General features: G+C 36.1%; 1 protein-coding gene across 2 annotated transcripts in view; it reads right to left on the bottom strand.

Annotated features, from left to right (window-relative positions):
• Positions 1-15212, bottom strand: part of LOC106983764 (uncharacterized) — a 415282-nt gene that overhangs the window by 295708 nt on the left and 104362 nt on the right. The gene's annotated exons all lie outside the window — the stretch shown is intronic.

Raw genomic sequence — 15212 nt, 5'->3', positions numbered from 1 at the left:
GAAACTATATTTTAAAAAGAAGTTAAGCTGTTAAGAAAGCCAAGATAAGGTGAACTATAATTAATGCACAATGAGCTTCAATTCTACTTCTGTAGGAATTAAGCTTAAATGCATTAAATACTAGTATTTTAGTGCAGTTATTTAATCATCTGCAAATTGTGTTTATATTCATCCAACATTTTTATATCTCACAGAATATTTATGTTTGGAGATACTTTGTAAAACAGCTCTTTAAGACAAAAGTCTAACTTCTTAAACTTCTGGCATCTCCCCCATAAGATTATTGACCCTCCTTCTGAAGTAATATGTTAAATATTTAGTTCCCATCCCCATACCCTGAGAAAAACTTCACCTGAGTCTGAAGACTTGCACTCTTGGCAATTTCATTTCTCAGAAAAGAAAACCATGAAGGAAGTTTCTCTGGTCCAAATTTTGAACAAAAAAGAGCTATTTAGAAGACCTAGAAGCCTTGGAAAAAAGTGACCATGTCATCTCATAATAAATTGTAATGAAGGAAGGGAATGGCGGGCATAGTCAGACACATGTCTTGCTATTAATAGAATGACATTTTCAAGCAGCTGTCCAAATAGTTCAAGTCCCCCATCACAACTGTAACTTACCTCAGAGTCAATATAAAAAATCAACCAGCTACCAATTCTTGAATTTAAATAACTATGAAAGAACTTGAGGAAATTCCTGCTCTTTAGAATACTTAAGTGATAAACCACCTAATGATAGTAATGTAATTTCCCTAACTTTTGGCTTACCATGCAATCAGCCAGTGTGGAACCAGATGTCTGGTAAAACAGTTGTCCAGGCATTAGTTGTTTTTTTTTTTTTTTAATATTACACATCCTTAGTACTTATATTTAATTTCTATTAATGGGGCCAGAAAAATGAGATTGTAGAAGAAAGACCAAAAGATAGGGTTATTTGGATTTCATGGCTTTATAAATACTTAAGCTTTTTCTTGTAGAATGCTAAAGAATAAAAAGAAAGGGCAATGAGCTTTAATTGCAAATATATATTGATGGTAAGGCCTAACAAGAGCTGTAATAATTAACAGATATGAAAATGAGCTGCATTGGCTTCCTTCACAGAACAGAGAGCCACCCATATTTCTCTGGGTAAAAAAGAAGAGCACTGAAAGGGAATTATTTGAACCATGAGTTTAGGTCAACTTCAATATAACTATAACATAAATAATGAAAAGAATATTTAAAAAGTGATAACGTTTTAGAACATAGAATTAGTTAGCCAGAACTATGATATCACAGAAAGTAGAGTAAGACTATATCTAGTTTACACTCATAAGCAGACCCAGTTATTTTCACAACTGGGTATTTTTTCATTCCCGGTACAATTAAATTATTTTCATTATAATGTAATTTCCTCAAAATTTGCCATCCATTAACACATTGTTCTGGGGTACTTAGTAAATAAATTAATTGAAGGCTTTTTTCCTTCTATTTATGCTGTTCAGACCTATTGGAATCTAACTTCATTATATTGGGAAAGAAGAAGAAATAAAGGACATTTTAATGAATAGTGTACACATGCCAGAAAGGTTTATATTTCTGAGATGGGAGGCAAAGATTTTTAAATTTTGTTCTTAGATAATCTCCAAAGAATTTCATTGCAGGTAAAATTAACTTGAATGAGTTAAGTAAGTCTTGAAGCCAAGAAATCAGTTACTGATCTTTCCTTCTGACTGCTGAACATTAAACCATCTGCTTTGTCATCATGTAAATCACATTCCATTCTGTTGCCATGGTTACAACTAACCACCATTTGTTATAGCAATGTGGGACAAAGGAGCAACTGGACATATTTTGAAAGGAAGCTGTACAGTAATCTCTATATTTCCCAGGGATGAAGCAGGGAACAATAGCCTGAGTATCTCAAAAGACTGCTTGCCAGTCTAATTTTATTGTGTGCTTTATTTTGTAGTGTGCTTTATGAATTACTTCCACCATGGAAGTATAGGTAGACATTTTTACATGCTTCTACTCAATATTTAAGAGGAGTGATATAGGAAAATAAACTTTCAGAATGTCTAGTATTCTATTCCAAACTTCAAAGTACATGAGATTTTATATAAAATTGAGCAATAGTGGCATAATAATGCAATAGTGTTTTTCTTCTTTTTCTGAATTTCTCAGATACAAGAAAATATTCCATAAAATAAACGTTAACCCACACTTGATGACATTTTCTGTTCTGAAAAGTTGGATACAGGAAGTAACAACTTAGATTTCTTATAATAGAGTGATGGATTCTGCCCCATATTTAAGCATGAGCTACATAAACTAGCTAAATTCAGAAAAGAACACAGAAATAAATTAATTTTCCATATGATAAAGGATTGGATTATAATATGTAATTTTTGAAATATGATTATCACCTTTTCTTCTATTTTTCTATTTTGAAAAATTTGTATCCTGATTATTCCCCAGTTACTATTTTTCTTGTAATAACGATCAATTGTAAATCTTTGTAAAGGCTTCCCAAACTCTTTAAATGGCACTGATAGTAATTGTGGTGATCTGGGATACTAAGTGGACATATTGGAGAGCTATAGTTCAATTAATTCCTATTACTTGATTCTGAACACAGAAAATTCCCTACTCCTCTGAGGGATGCAAACCCTTGGAGTCACAGGGTTGAATTTCTACTTGTAATGACATTATCTTATGATAATTGTCAGTAATTATGTTCATATTAACTTAAAATTTAATTATATGAAATACAATTTTCATTTATTAAATGTTATTAAATCTCAATGATTACTTTTGACACATGTCCAAATTAATTTACTGTATCCACACTGTCAAATGCATACAAACACATGTATAAACATCTACTACATCAATAATCTTTCTTTATTGATATTGTTCTTGCCTATTACTGTTCTTTGTAATTAGCTCAAAGAGAAGAGAAAGCCCAATTGCAAAAATAAATCTTTTAAAGGAAACTCCATGCTTTGATGACAAATCCATTGAACATTTCCTCACTGCATGGCAATACGCAGTTAAAAATATGTAATTACATATTGGTATCTTACAACAAATGTTAACTTGTCTTTCCAAAAAAGAGGGACCTTCCTCCAGAGTCATAAAAGTCCTGCTGAGGTTTTTAATAATACATGATACTACTTTCTTGACCAAGAAAAGATGAATATGGGTAAGTATAAAAATTCAAAACCTTTTTCTTCTTGTTTAGCTGATTTAAAAAATGAAAGCTGGGAGGAAGAGGAGTTAAGATGGTGGAGAAGTAGGAGAACATTATACTTGCCTCATCCCTGAAACACAGCTAGATAATTATCAAATCATTCTGAACACACAGGAAATCTATCTAAGGACTGAGAGAACAAACTGCACAACTGGAGGGAGAAAAGAGTCCACATTGTGGAAGCTAGAGGTACAGAGATGTGACTTGGAGGAGAAAAGAATCATGGGGGCTGTTGAGGGCAGGGAGCCCTGCTCAGAGAGATAGGAGAGACAGAGAGAGAGAGAGCAGAATGCAGGGGGTTGCACAAGAAAAACACATGCAGAAACTGTTGACTGAGAAAATGAGAAGGTCTGATGATCACCGTTTTTATAAGCAGCAGAGCTCAAAGTCTGTCAAGACCATCAGGCATAGTCGTACTCCTGTGGATAAGAAAGTCAGAGGTTCGGGATTGGACAGCATGCTCTGAGGATCTCCAGGTTGCGCTGAGAGATAATAGTTCTACCCTTCTTGGGGTATATTTGGGAGAGGTGGCACTACTTTTCAGGGAACAAAAGAGTTGACAGGTGCTATAGGGCTACCCCTTTCATTAGCATATGAGCAGAGATGCCTGCTGAGGGCAGCTAACCTGGATGGCAGCTTTTTGCTACACTTTACTGTGAAATCCAAGACCTTGCAGAATCATGCAGTGCCCTTCTGGAACAAACCTGCACTAATAACAGCAGGGTGAAACCCACCTCCAGAGGATCAGTGTGAGTCTGCACTGTGCCAGGAGCCTAAAATTTGGAGTTCTGAAAACCAGGCATGCGCATGAGATAAAACACAGAAGCATGCACTGCCAGATGGCCAGATGGCTTGGACACAGAGTGAAGGCAGAGATCTGATGGAAGTCTAGGACATACGAGGGCAGATTGTTCGTTCTTCTATGAGGGCTTCCCGAACAGGGGCTGGCACTCCTCTCCTCAGGGAAGAGATTGAAGCAATGTCAGTTTTCACCCCTATCATCACAGATGGACTTCAGGAAGCAACACATTGCATACAGTGGAGACTTGAGTGGCTTACACCAACCATGCTCTCCCCGTTCTCTGATGGTGCGTTTTTATTAGGCCAAGTGTGATTAAGAAATAGAACAGCAGCAAGCCCCCCCCATAAGATTAGCACAACCTCCCCCTTCCCCCCCCACACACACACCTCAGACACCAGATCTACTGATCATAGACTGCTGCAACACTTCAGCTATAGTGGAAATAGGACCAGGAACAGGCTTTACAATCACACAAAAGACAGAGACCTACACAAAATGCCAAGCTGGAGAAATTCATCCCAAAAGAAAGAACAAGAAGAGATCACAGCTAGGGAGTTAATCACAATATACATAAAGAATATGCCTAAATCAGAATTTAAAACAAGAATAATAAAGATACTACCTGGGCTTCAGAAAAGAATAGAAGAAACCAGAAAGACCCTTATCACAGAGAAAAAAAAAAAACTAAAAACTAGTCAGATCGAAATAAAAAATGCTATAACTGAGATGTGAAATGAACTGGATGTAATGACCAGAATGATGGAAGTAGCAGAAATATGAATAAGTAATATAGAAGATAAAATTATAGAAAATAATGAAGCTGAAAATAAGAGAGAAAGAAAAATATTGGGTCATAAACATAGATTTAGGGAATTCAGCAATTACATATAAGTGTCATAACATTTGTATCATAGGAGTTCCAGAAGAAGAGAGGGAAACAGGGAAGAAGGTTTATTTGAGAAAATTATAGCTGAAAACTTCCCTAATCTAGGGAAAGAAACATATATCCATATACAGAAGTCACAGAGAACTCCCATCAAAATCAACAAAAGCAGGCTGACACCAACACATATCATTGGAAAAGTTGCAAAGTGAAAAACTTAAGGAAAGAATCCTGAGAGTAGCAGGGGAAAAGAAATCCCAAAACTACAAGGGAAGACAAATCAGGTTAGTAGCAGACCTCTCCACAGAAACCTGGCAGGCCAGAAGGGTATGATATATTCAATATGCTGAATGGGAAAAATATGTAGCCAAGAATACTTTATCCAGCAATCTGTCATTCAGAATAGGGGGAGAGATAGTTTCCCAGACAAGCAACAACTAAAAGAGTTCATGAAAACTAAACCAGCTCTGCAAGAAATATTAAATGGGACTCTTTGAGTGGGAAAGAAAAATAAAAGACAACAAATATTAGAAAGGAACAGAGAAAATCTCCAGAAACAATGACTTTACAGGTAATACAATCCACTAAATTAATACGTCTCAATAATCACTCTAAATGTAAATGGACTAAATGCTACAAACAAAAGTGTCAGAATGGATAAAAAAAAACAAGACCCATCTATATTCAGCCTAAACCATACTCACTTTATTTCATTCTTTTTAAAGAGAGAGAGGGAGCATGAGCAGGGGAAAAGGACAGAGGGAGAGTGAGAGAATCTTAAGCAAGCTCTACGCTTTCATGGAGCTTGATGCAGGGCTCAATACCACTATCCTGGGATCATGACTTGAGCTGAAATCAAGAGTCAGATTCTCAACCAACTGAGCCACCCAACAGTCCCAGACTCATTTTTAGACCTAAAGATCTATGCAGATTGAGAGTGAGGGGATAGAAATCCATCTGTCATGCTAATGGACATCAAAATAAAGGCAACGTGGCCAGACTTATTTTGAGGAACTATATTTTAAACCAAAGACTGTAACTTTTAAACCAAATACTGAAGAAGGGCAGTATATTATAATCCAGGGGTCTATCCAACAAGAGACTTTAACAATTGTAAATATTTATGCCCACAACTTGAAAACACCCAAATACATAAACCAATTGATAACAAACATGAAAAAACTCATTGATAACAATAAAATAATAGTAATGGACTTTAACACCCCACTCACAACGATGGACAGATCATCTAAGCAGAAACTCAACAAGGAAACAATGGCTTTGAATGACACATGGGGCCAGATAGACTTAACAGATATATTCAGAAAATTTCATTCTAAAGCAGCACAATACACATTCTTTTTGAGAGCACATATTCTCCAGAAGAGATAACATACTGAGTCACAAATCAGGCCAAACGATTTAAAAAAGATAGAGATAATACTGCACATATGTTCAGACCACAGTGATATGAACTTTAAGTCAACCATAAGAAAAAAATTTGGAAAGACTACAAGTACATGGAGGTTAAGGAACATCCACTAAATGAATGGGCTAACTAGGAAATTAAAGAATAAATTAATAAAAAATACATGGAAGCAAATGCAAATGAAAACAAGACCGTCTAAAACCTTTGGATTGCAGCAAAGATGGCCATAAGAGGGGAAGTATATAGCAATACAGGTCTAACTCGAGAAGCAAGAAAAGTCTCAAATATACAAACTAATGTTACACCTAAAGGAAGTAGAAAAAAAGAACAGCAAATAAATCCTAAAGCCAGCAGAGTACAGGAAATAATAATGATTAGAGCGGAAATAAATGATATAGAAAAAAATTCATTAGAACAGATCAACAAAACTAAAAACTAGTTCTTTGAAAGAATTAATACAATTGATAAACCCCTAGCCAGACTTATCAAAAAGAAAAGAGAAAAAAAAAACAAATAAATAAAATCACAAATGAAAGGGGAGAAATCACAACCAACACAGCAGAAATAAAAATAAGAGAATATTATATGCCAATAAAATGGGCAATCTGGAAGAAATGGACAAATTCCTAGAAACATATACACTACCAAAACTGAAACAGGAAGAAATGGAAAAGTTGAACAGACCCATAACCAGTAAAGAAATTGAATCAGTAATCAAAAATCTCCCAAAAAAACACAAGTCTAGAATCATATGGATTCCCAGGGGAATTCTACTAGATGTATAAAAAAGAGTTAATACCTATTCTTCTCAAACTCTTACAAAAAATAGAAATGGAAGGAAAACTTCCAAACTCATTCTATCAGGCCAGCATTACCTTGATTCAAAAACCAGAAAAAGGCCCCAGTAAAGAAGAATTACAGGCTAATATCCCTGATGAACATGGATGCAAACATTCTTAACAAAATATGAGCAAACTGAAAACAACAGTACATTGAAAAAATTATTCACCACAATCAAGTGGGATTTATTTCTGGGTTGAAGGGGTGGTTCAATATTTACAAATCACTTAGTGAGACACATCACATTAATAAAAGAAAGGATAAGAAACATATGACACTGTCAATAGATGCAGAAAAATCATTTGACAAAATACAGCATCCATTCTTGATAGAAACCCTCAACAAAGAAGGGATATTAGGAACTCATCTCAACATCATAAAGAACAATATAAAGACCCACAGTTAATTTCATCCTCAATGGGGAAAAACAGAATTTTCTTTTATGGTCAGGAAAAAGACAAGGATGTCCACTCTCACCATTTTTATTTAACACAGTCCTCTAAGTTCTAGCCTCAGCAATCAGACAACAACAACAACAAAAGTAAAAGGCAACCGGATGGGCAAGGAAGAAGTCCAACTTTCACTATTCACACATTACATGATACTCTGTCAAAACCAGAAATACTCCACGAAAACACTGCTAGTACTAATACACAAATTGAGCAGAATTGCAGGATACAAAAGCAACATACAGAAATCTGTTGCATTTCTATACATCAATAATGAAGCAGGAGAAAGAGAAATCAAGGAATTGATCCAATTAACAATTACAGCAAAAACCTTAATAATACCTTGAAATACCCTAGCCAAGGAGGTAAAAAGATCTGTACTCTGAAAACTATAGAACACTTATTTTTTTAAGTTTATTTATTTTTGAGAGAAACAGAGACAACATGAGCCAGGGAGGGGCAGAGAGAGAGGGAGAGAGAGCTCTGTCAGTGCAGAGCCTGATGTGGGGCTCAAACTCACAAAACTGTGAGATCATGACCTGAGCTGAAACCAAGAGTTGGACGCTTAACCAACTGAGTTGCCCAGGCACCCCTAGAGCACTTATGAAAGAAATTTAAGATGACACAAAGAAATGGAAAAATACTCCATGCTCATGGATTGGAAAATCAAATATTGTTAAAATCTTTATACTACCCAAAGCAATCTACACATTTAATGCAATCCTTATCACAATACCACCAACATTTTTTACAGAGCTACAACAAAAAATCCTAAAATTTATATGGAACCAAAAAAGACCTTGAATAGCCAAAGCAACCTTGAAAAAAAAAAGCTGGAGTCATAACAATTCTAGACTTCAGGCTATATTAAAACATTGTAGTCATCAAGACAGTATGGTAATGGCACAAATACAAACACATGGATCAATGGAACAGAATAGAAAACTGAGAAACGGACCCACAAGTATATGGTAAAATAATCAGGAAAAGAATATCCAAAGAATATTTGACAAAGCAGGAAAGAATATTCAATGGAAAAGAGACAGTCTCTTCAACAAATGGTGTAGGGAAAACGGGACAGCAACATGCAGAAGAATGAAACTGGACCACTTTCTTACACCATCCACTAAAACAAATTCCAAATGGATGGAAGACCTAAATGTGGGACAGGAAATCATCATCGAAATCCTGAAGGAAAACACAGGCAGCAACCTCTTTGACATTGGCCATAGCAACTTCTTACTAGCTAGACACATCTCTGGAGGCATGGGAATCAAAAGCAAAAATAAACTATTGGGACTTCATCAAATTAAAAAGCTTCTGCACAATGAAGGGACCAATCAACAAAACTAAAAGGCAGCCTAGGGAATAGGAGAAGATATCTGCAAATGACATATCTGATAAAGGGTTAGTATCAAAATCTGTAAAGAACTTATCAAACCCAATACCCCCCCGAAAAAAACCAAATAATCCAGTTAAGAAATGGGCAGAAGTCATGAATATGCCATTTTCCCAAGAAGACATCACATGGCCAACAGACTCATGAAAAGGTGCTCAGCATCACTCTTCATCAGGAAAACTGAAATCAAAACCGCAATGAGATACTATCTCAAACCTGTCAGAATGGCTAAAATTAACACAGGAAATAACAGATGTTGGTGAGGGTACAGAGAAAGGGGAACTCTCTTATACTGTTAGTGGGAGTGCACACTGGTGCAGCCACTCTGAAAAACAGTATGGACTTTCCTCAAAAAGTTAAAAATGGAGCTATCCTACAACCTAGCAATTGTGATACTAGGTATTTACTGAAAGGATACAAAAATATTAATTAAAAGGGGTACATGCACATGTATCTACTTTTGACTTGACATTAAGGAAATTATGATGGTTTCTATTAAATATATGCCAAGAATAGTTATATTCCACTATTGCTGATTTCTTCTCTCATTTTTCAAGTTCCATCTCTCCATGAAAGCACAGAAATAAAACAGATATACTCTTTACTAAGAAATCATTTATTATTTAGAAACTTTCCCCTCACCACTTTTTCTGTTTGATTATTTCTAGGTCATATTTTTTGAGAATTTTTCTTCTAATCAAATTATCATTTATTCTACCCTGCAAACTCCAGGTATCCAGTTAAAATATAATATTATAATATGATATACATTATATGATATGATACTTGACTCATTTTCAGAATTTGAAACAGTAACCTCCTTATCAAAAGTCATTGTTATTCAGCTATATGAAAACTTACCTATGACCTCTAGGAACATGTGTTACTTTTTAGTTTGATCTTTCAAAATATTATCACAATCTGTGTCTTAGGGACCATATAAACTTACAAATACAATATTTCAATGTTTGGAGAAGGCAGATGTATTTTTGTATTTTAAAATTTGTTAAATCAGGATGTTATTGTTTACCCACATGGGTAAAAAGCATTGGACTAGCTTAATTGGTAGCTTTTATTTTTTTCACAGTGATAAATTATATAATGGCACATTTCAATGGCTTATTCTTAAATTCAATGAAATATGGTTTATAGCTTGGCTTTTGGCCAACGTGTTTTATTCAGGCAGATCCCAGGCAAGATAAACATTGTCATGGAACATTTATAGGGTATAAGTTTTTAAGATATTCAGGCTCATATATACCTCCATAATTTGAGTGAAGTACTGACACATTACAAATCCTTTTTCCCTTTTTATCAAAAGAATATTCTTTAAAACATGCTGATAAGGATGGGTAACATGGTAGCATAATCACAAATATTTATGAAATTATCTAATAATTAGAAACAATGTTGATGTCAAGATATTCTAGAGAATTGCTGGCTCATTGGAAGAAATTGATACCTTTATTAGTTTTTCCCACATCAAATATTTTTATTCTTCTTTTCATCCAGTATTTTTAAAATGGCATTCTGCTCTGCAGGGAAAAACTACTTGACCCCTTGATATAATCAATAGTCTCCAATATAAGTCTTCCATGTAGAAATAAACTGGTGTTTAAATAGTATATGTGACTGTTAAAACTAAACCATTTTATGAGGGGAGCCAAGATGGCAGAACAGCACGGAAGTTTTTTGAGTGTCTCGTGTCCATGAAATATAGCCAGGCCAATGCTAAACCATCCTGCACACCTAGAAGACTGAATGGAGGATTAACACAACAATTTGCACAAACTGAACCAAAGAATTCAGGAGGTACATGGCATGGAGAGGTGAACTTGGGGAGAGAGAAGCTGCAACAGGCAGGGAGCCACTTTTGTAGGCAGAGAGAGGATGAAGATGGGGGATGGGGTTACGGGAAAAGCACCCCTCCCCAAAATCAGATGGAGAGAAAGTGGAAAATTGGAAACAGCCACAGGGACTAAACTAAAAAGGGAGAAAGTAGAAATGGTTTAAATTCCATTAAGACTGTAAATAGGTGGAGTGTAGAGTCTGAAACTCTGTAGCTCGATACCTGGCAGTGCTCTGGTGGGAAGGTCGAATCCCCAGGAGCAGAGTGGGGTCTCGGAGGTCCTCGGGCCACACGGGGAAAAGCGGTTCCACTGATGGAAGGACATTTGGTAGAGACTGTTGAGGCCACCAGGCCCCAGCAGACCCTAGGGAATGGCCACATTTGCTGGTGTTGGAACAAGGTCATTAAGGGTGAAGCTTGGTGCCAGATGTGTGTTGTGATTTTCCATAATACCTGTAACGCTACTGCTACACTATCTTGTGAACTTTTTCTGGGGCGGGCTGGCACCTGGCCGCAGTCTTGGGGCACCAGCAGCAGCAGGGTCCAGCAGGCGTTCCTGGGTGCAGCCAGCATTCGGCCATTGCTCGGTGAGACCCGGCTGCAGAGGGGCGAACGGGTCAAAGCTGCAGTCCTTCAAAGTAAGGGGCCGGGGAATACAGCCACATCTTAGAACTCGGGAGAGAGGTACTGCCTGGGGCTTGGTCACAAACAGTGAAAAAGCAGGCAGTGGACGAAAGCTGAAGACAGAGGACGGGTGTGCGATTGTTGATTGGGGAGAAGAGAGTTCTGACACTAGAGACTGGGTAGCTGTGTGAAGCCATTTTCACCACTCCCACGCATGCTCATACACACCTAAGAGTGCAGCAACACTCCACCCCAGTAGGCTAGCAGCGCCATCTAGTGGAGAACGGAACCGTTACATTAAGCCCCGCCCAGTTGGGCCAACCTCGCTCTTCAAGAACACAAGTCTCACCACGTGCTTAGTTTAAGGACTATAAAGCATTTCATACTCTGACTTTTAGGGGAAAACAAAGTAATTTCACTCGTATTTCAATCTGTTATCGGGTCCACCTATTCAATTTTCATTCTTTGTTTTCCCTTCTTTGTTTTCATTGAATACATAAAGAGAAATAAATAATTTTATTTTCAATTTTAATTAAAAATTTTTCATTCTTTTTTACTATATTTATTACTTTTATGTTTTTTTTTCAAATTCTATTTTACTTCCATCATTTTATTTTGGTCTACTACTGTGTATTAACTTTTTCAAATTTTCAACTGATTTCCTTCTTTTTCTTTTTTCTCCTTTTTGTTTTTTTTTTCTTCAATAAAGAGAAAAAATCATTTTTACTTTTAATTTTTATTAAAAATAATTTGACTTTTTCTACTATATTCTTTACTTTTGTCTATATTTTTTTCAAATTCTATTTTACACCCATAATTTATCCTAGTCTACTTCAGTGTATTCATTTATTCAAATTCTCAAACAATTTCCTTTTTTTCCCTCTTTTTATCTCTAATCTATCAAACAACGTTCAACACCCAGACCAAAACACACCAAGAATCGAGCATGATTTATTCAATTTTTTTGCGTGTGTGTTTTTAATTTTAATATATTTTTAACTTTAATTTTTTTATTTTTAAAATTATATTTATTTATTTATTTATTTTTAATATGAAATTTATTCTCAAATTGGTTTCCATACAACTCCCAGTGCTCATCCCAACAGGTGCCCCGCTCAATACCACACACCCACCCTCCCCTCACTCCCACCCCACATCAACCCACAGTTTGTTCTCAGGTTTTAAGAGTCTCTTATGGTTTGCCTCCCTCTTTCTCTAACTTTTTGATTCCTTCCCTCCCCCATGGTCTTTGGTTAAGTTTCTCAGGATCCACATAACAGTGAAAACATATGGTATCTGTCTTTCATTATATGACTTATTTCATTTAGCATCACATGCTCCAGTTTCATCCACGTTGCTACATAGGCCATATTTCATTCTTTCTCATTGCCACGTAGTATTCCATTATGTACATAAACCACAACTTCTTTATCCATTCATCAGTGGATGAACATTTAGGCTCTTTCCATAATTTGGCTATTGTTGAAAGTGCTACTATAAACATTGGGGTACAAGTGCCCCTATGCATCAGCACTCCTGTATCCCTTGGGTAAATTCCTAACAGTGCTATTGCTGGGTAATAGGGTAGGTCTATTTTTAATTTTTTGAGGAACCTCCACACTATTTTACAAAGTGGCTGCACCACTTTGAATTCCCACTAGCAGTGCACAAGGGTTCCTGTTTATCCACATCCTCACCAGCATTTATAGTCTCTTGATTTGTTCGTTTTAGCCACTCTGAGTGGTATGAGGTGGAATCTGAGTGTGTTTTTGATTTCTATTTCTCTGATGAGGAGTGACGTTGAGCATCTTTTTCATGTGCCTGTTGGCCATCTGGATGTCTTCTTTAGAGAAGTGTCTATTCATGTTTTCTGTCCATTTCTTCCCTGGATTATTTGTTTTTCAGGTGCAGAGTTTAATGAGTTCTTTACACACTGTGGATACTAGCTCTTTGTCCTATATGTCATCTCAAATATCTTTTCCCATTCTGTTGGTTACCTATTAGTTTTGCTGATTTTTTCCTTTGCAGTGCAGAAGCTTTTTATCTTCATGAGGTCCCAAGAGTTGATTTTTGCTTTTAATTCCCTTTCTTTAGGATGTGTCAAGTAAGAAATTGCTGTGGCTGAGGTCAGAGAGGGATTTTCCTGCTTTCCCCTCTAAGGTTTTGATGGTTTCCTGTATCATAGTCAGGTACTTTATGCATTTTGAGTTTATTTTTGTGAATGGTATAAGAAAGTGGTCTAGTTTCATTCTTCTGCAAGTTGATGTCCAGGTTTCCCAGCACCGTTTGTGAAAGAGACTGTCTTTTTCTTTGGACATTCTTTCCTGCTTTGTCAAAGATTAGTTGGCCATACTTTTGTAGGTATAATTTTGGAGTCTCTATTCTATTCCACTGGTCTATGTGTCTGTTTTTATGCTATACCATGCTCACTTGATGATTACAGCTTTGTAGTAGAGGCTAAAGTCTGGGATTGTGATGCCTCCTGCTTTGGTCTTCTTCAAAATTACTTTGGCTATTCAGCATCTTTTGTGGTTCTATACAAATTTTAGGATTGCTTGCTCTAGCTTCGAGAAGAATGCTGGTGCAATTTTGGTTGGGATTGCATTGAATGTGTAGATAGCGTTGGGTAGTATAGACATTTGAACAATATTTATTCTTCCAATCCATGTGCATGGAATGATTTTCCATTTCTTTGTATCTTCTAAAATTCCCTTCATAAGCTTTCTATAGTTTTCAGCATACAGATCTTTGACATCTTTGCTTAGGTTTATTCCTAGGTATTTTATGCTTCTTGGTGCAATTGTGAATGGGATCAGTTTCTTTATTTGTCTTTATGTTGCTTCATTAGTAGTGTAGAAGAATGCAACTGATTTCTGTACATTGATTTTGTATCCTGAGACTTGCTGAATTCATGTATCAGATCTAGCAGACTTTTGGTGGAGTCTATCGGGTTTTCTATTTATACTATGATGTCATCTGCAAAAAGTGAAAGCTTAACTTCATCTTTGCCAATTTTGATGCCTTTGATTTCCTTTTGTTGTCTGATTGCTGATGCTAGAACTTCCAACACTATGTTAAACAACAGCGGTGAGAGTAGACATCTCTGTTTCGTTCCTGATCTCAAGGGAAAGCTCTCAGTATTTCCCCATTGAGGATGATGTTAGCTGTGGGCTTTTCATAAATGGCTTTTATGATGTTTAAGTATGTTCCTTCTATCCCAACTTTCTTGACTGTTTTTATTAAGAAAGGATGCTAAATTTTGTCAAAAGCTTTTTCTGCATCTATTGACAGGATCATATGGTTCTTATATTTTCTTTTATTAATGTGATGTATCACATTAATTGATTTTCGAATGTTGAACCAGCCCTGCAGCCCAGCAATGAATCCCACTTGATCATGGTGAATAATTATTTTTATATGCTGTTGAATTTGATTTGCTAGTATCTTATTGAGGATTTTGCATCCATATTCATCAAGGATATTGGCCTGTAGTTCTCTTTTTTTACTGGGTCTCTGTCTGGTTTTGGAATCAAAGTAATGCTGGCTTCATAGAATAACTCTTGAAGTTTTCCTTCCCTTTCTATTTTTTGGAATAGCTTGAGAAGGATAGGTATTAGCTATGCTTTAAATGTTTGGTAGAATTTCCCAGGGAAGTCATCTGGTCCTGGACTCTTATTTGTTGGGAGATTTTTGATAACTGATTCAA

The sequence above is a fragment of the Acinonyx jubatus genome, chromosome X (genome assembly GCF_027475565.1).
Source record: "Acinonyx jubatus isolate Ajub_Pintada_27869175 chromosome X, VMU_Ajub_asm_v1.0, whole genome shotgun sequence".
Lineage (NCBI taxonomy): Eukaryota > Metazoa > Chordata > Mammalia > Carnivora > Felidae > Acinonyx > Acinonyx jubatus.
Note: the sequence above shows the minus strand (reverse complement) of the source record. Positions and strands in the feature narration are given on the sequence as shown.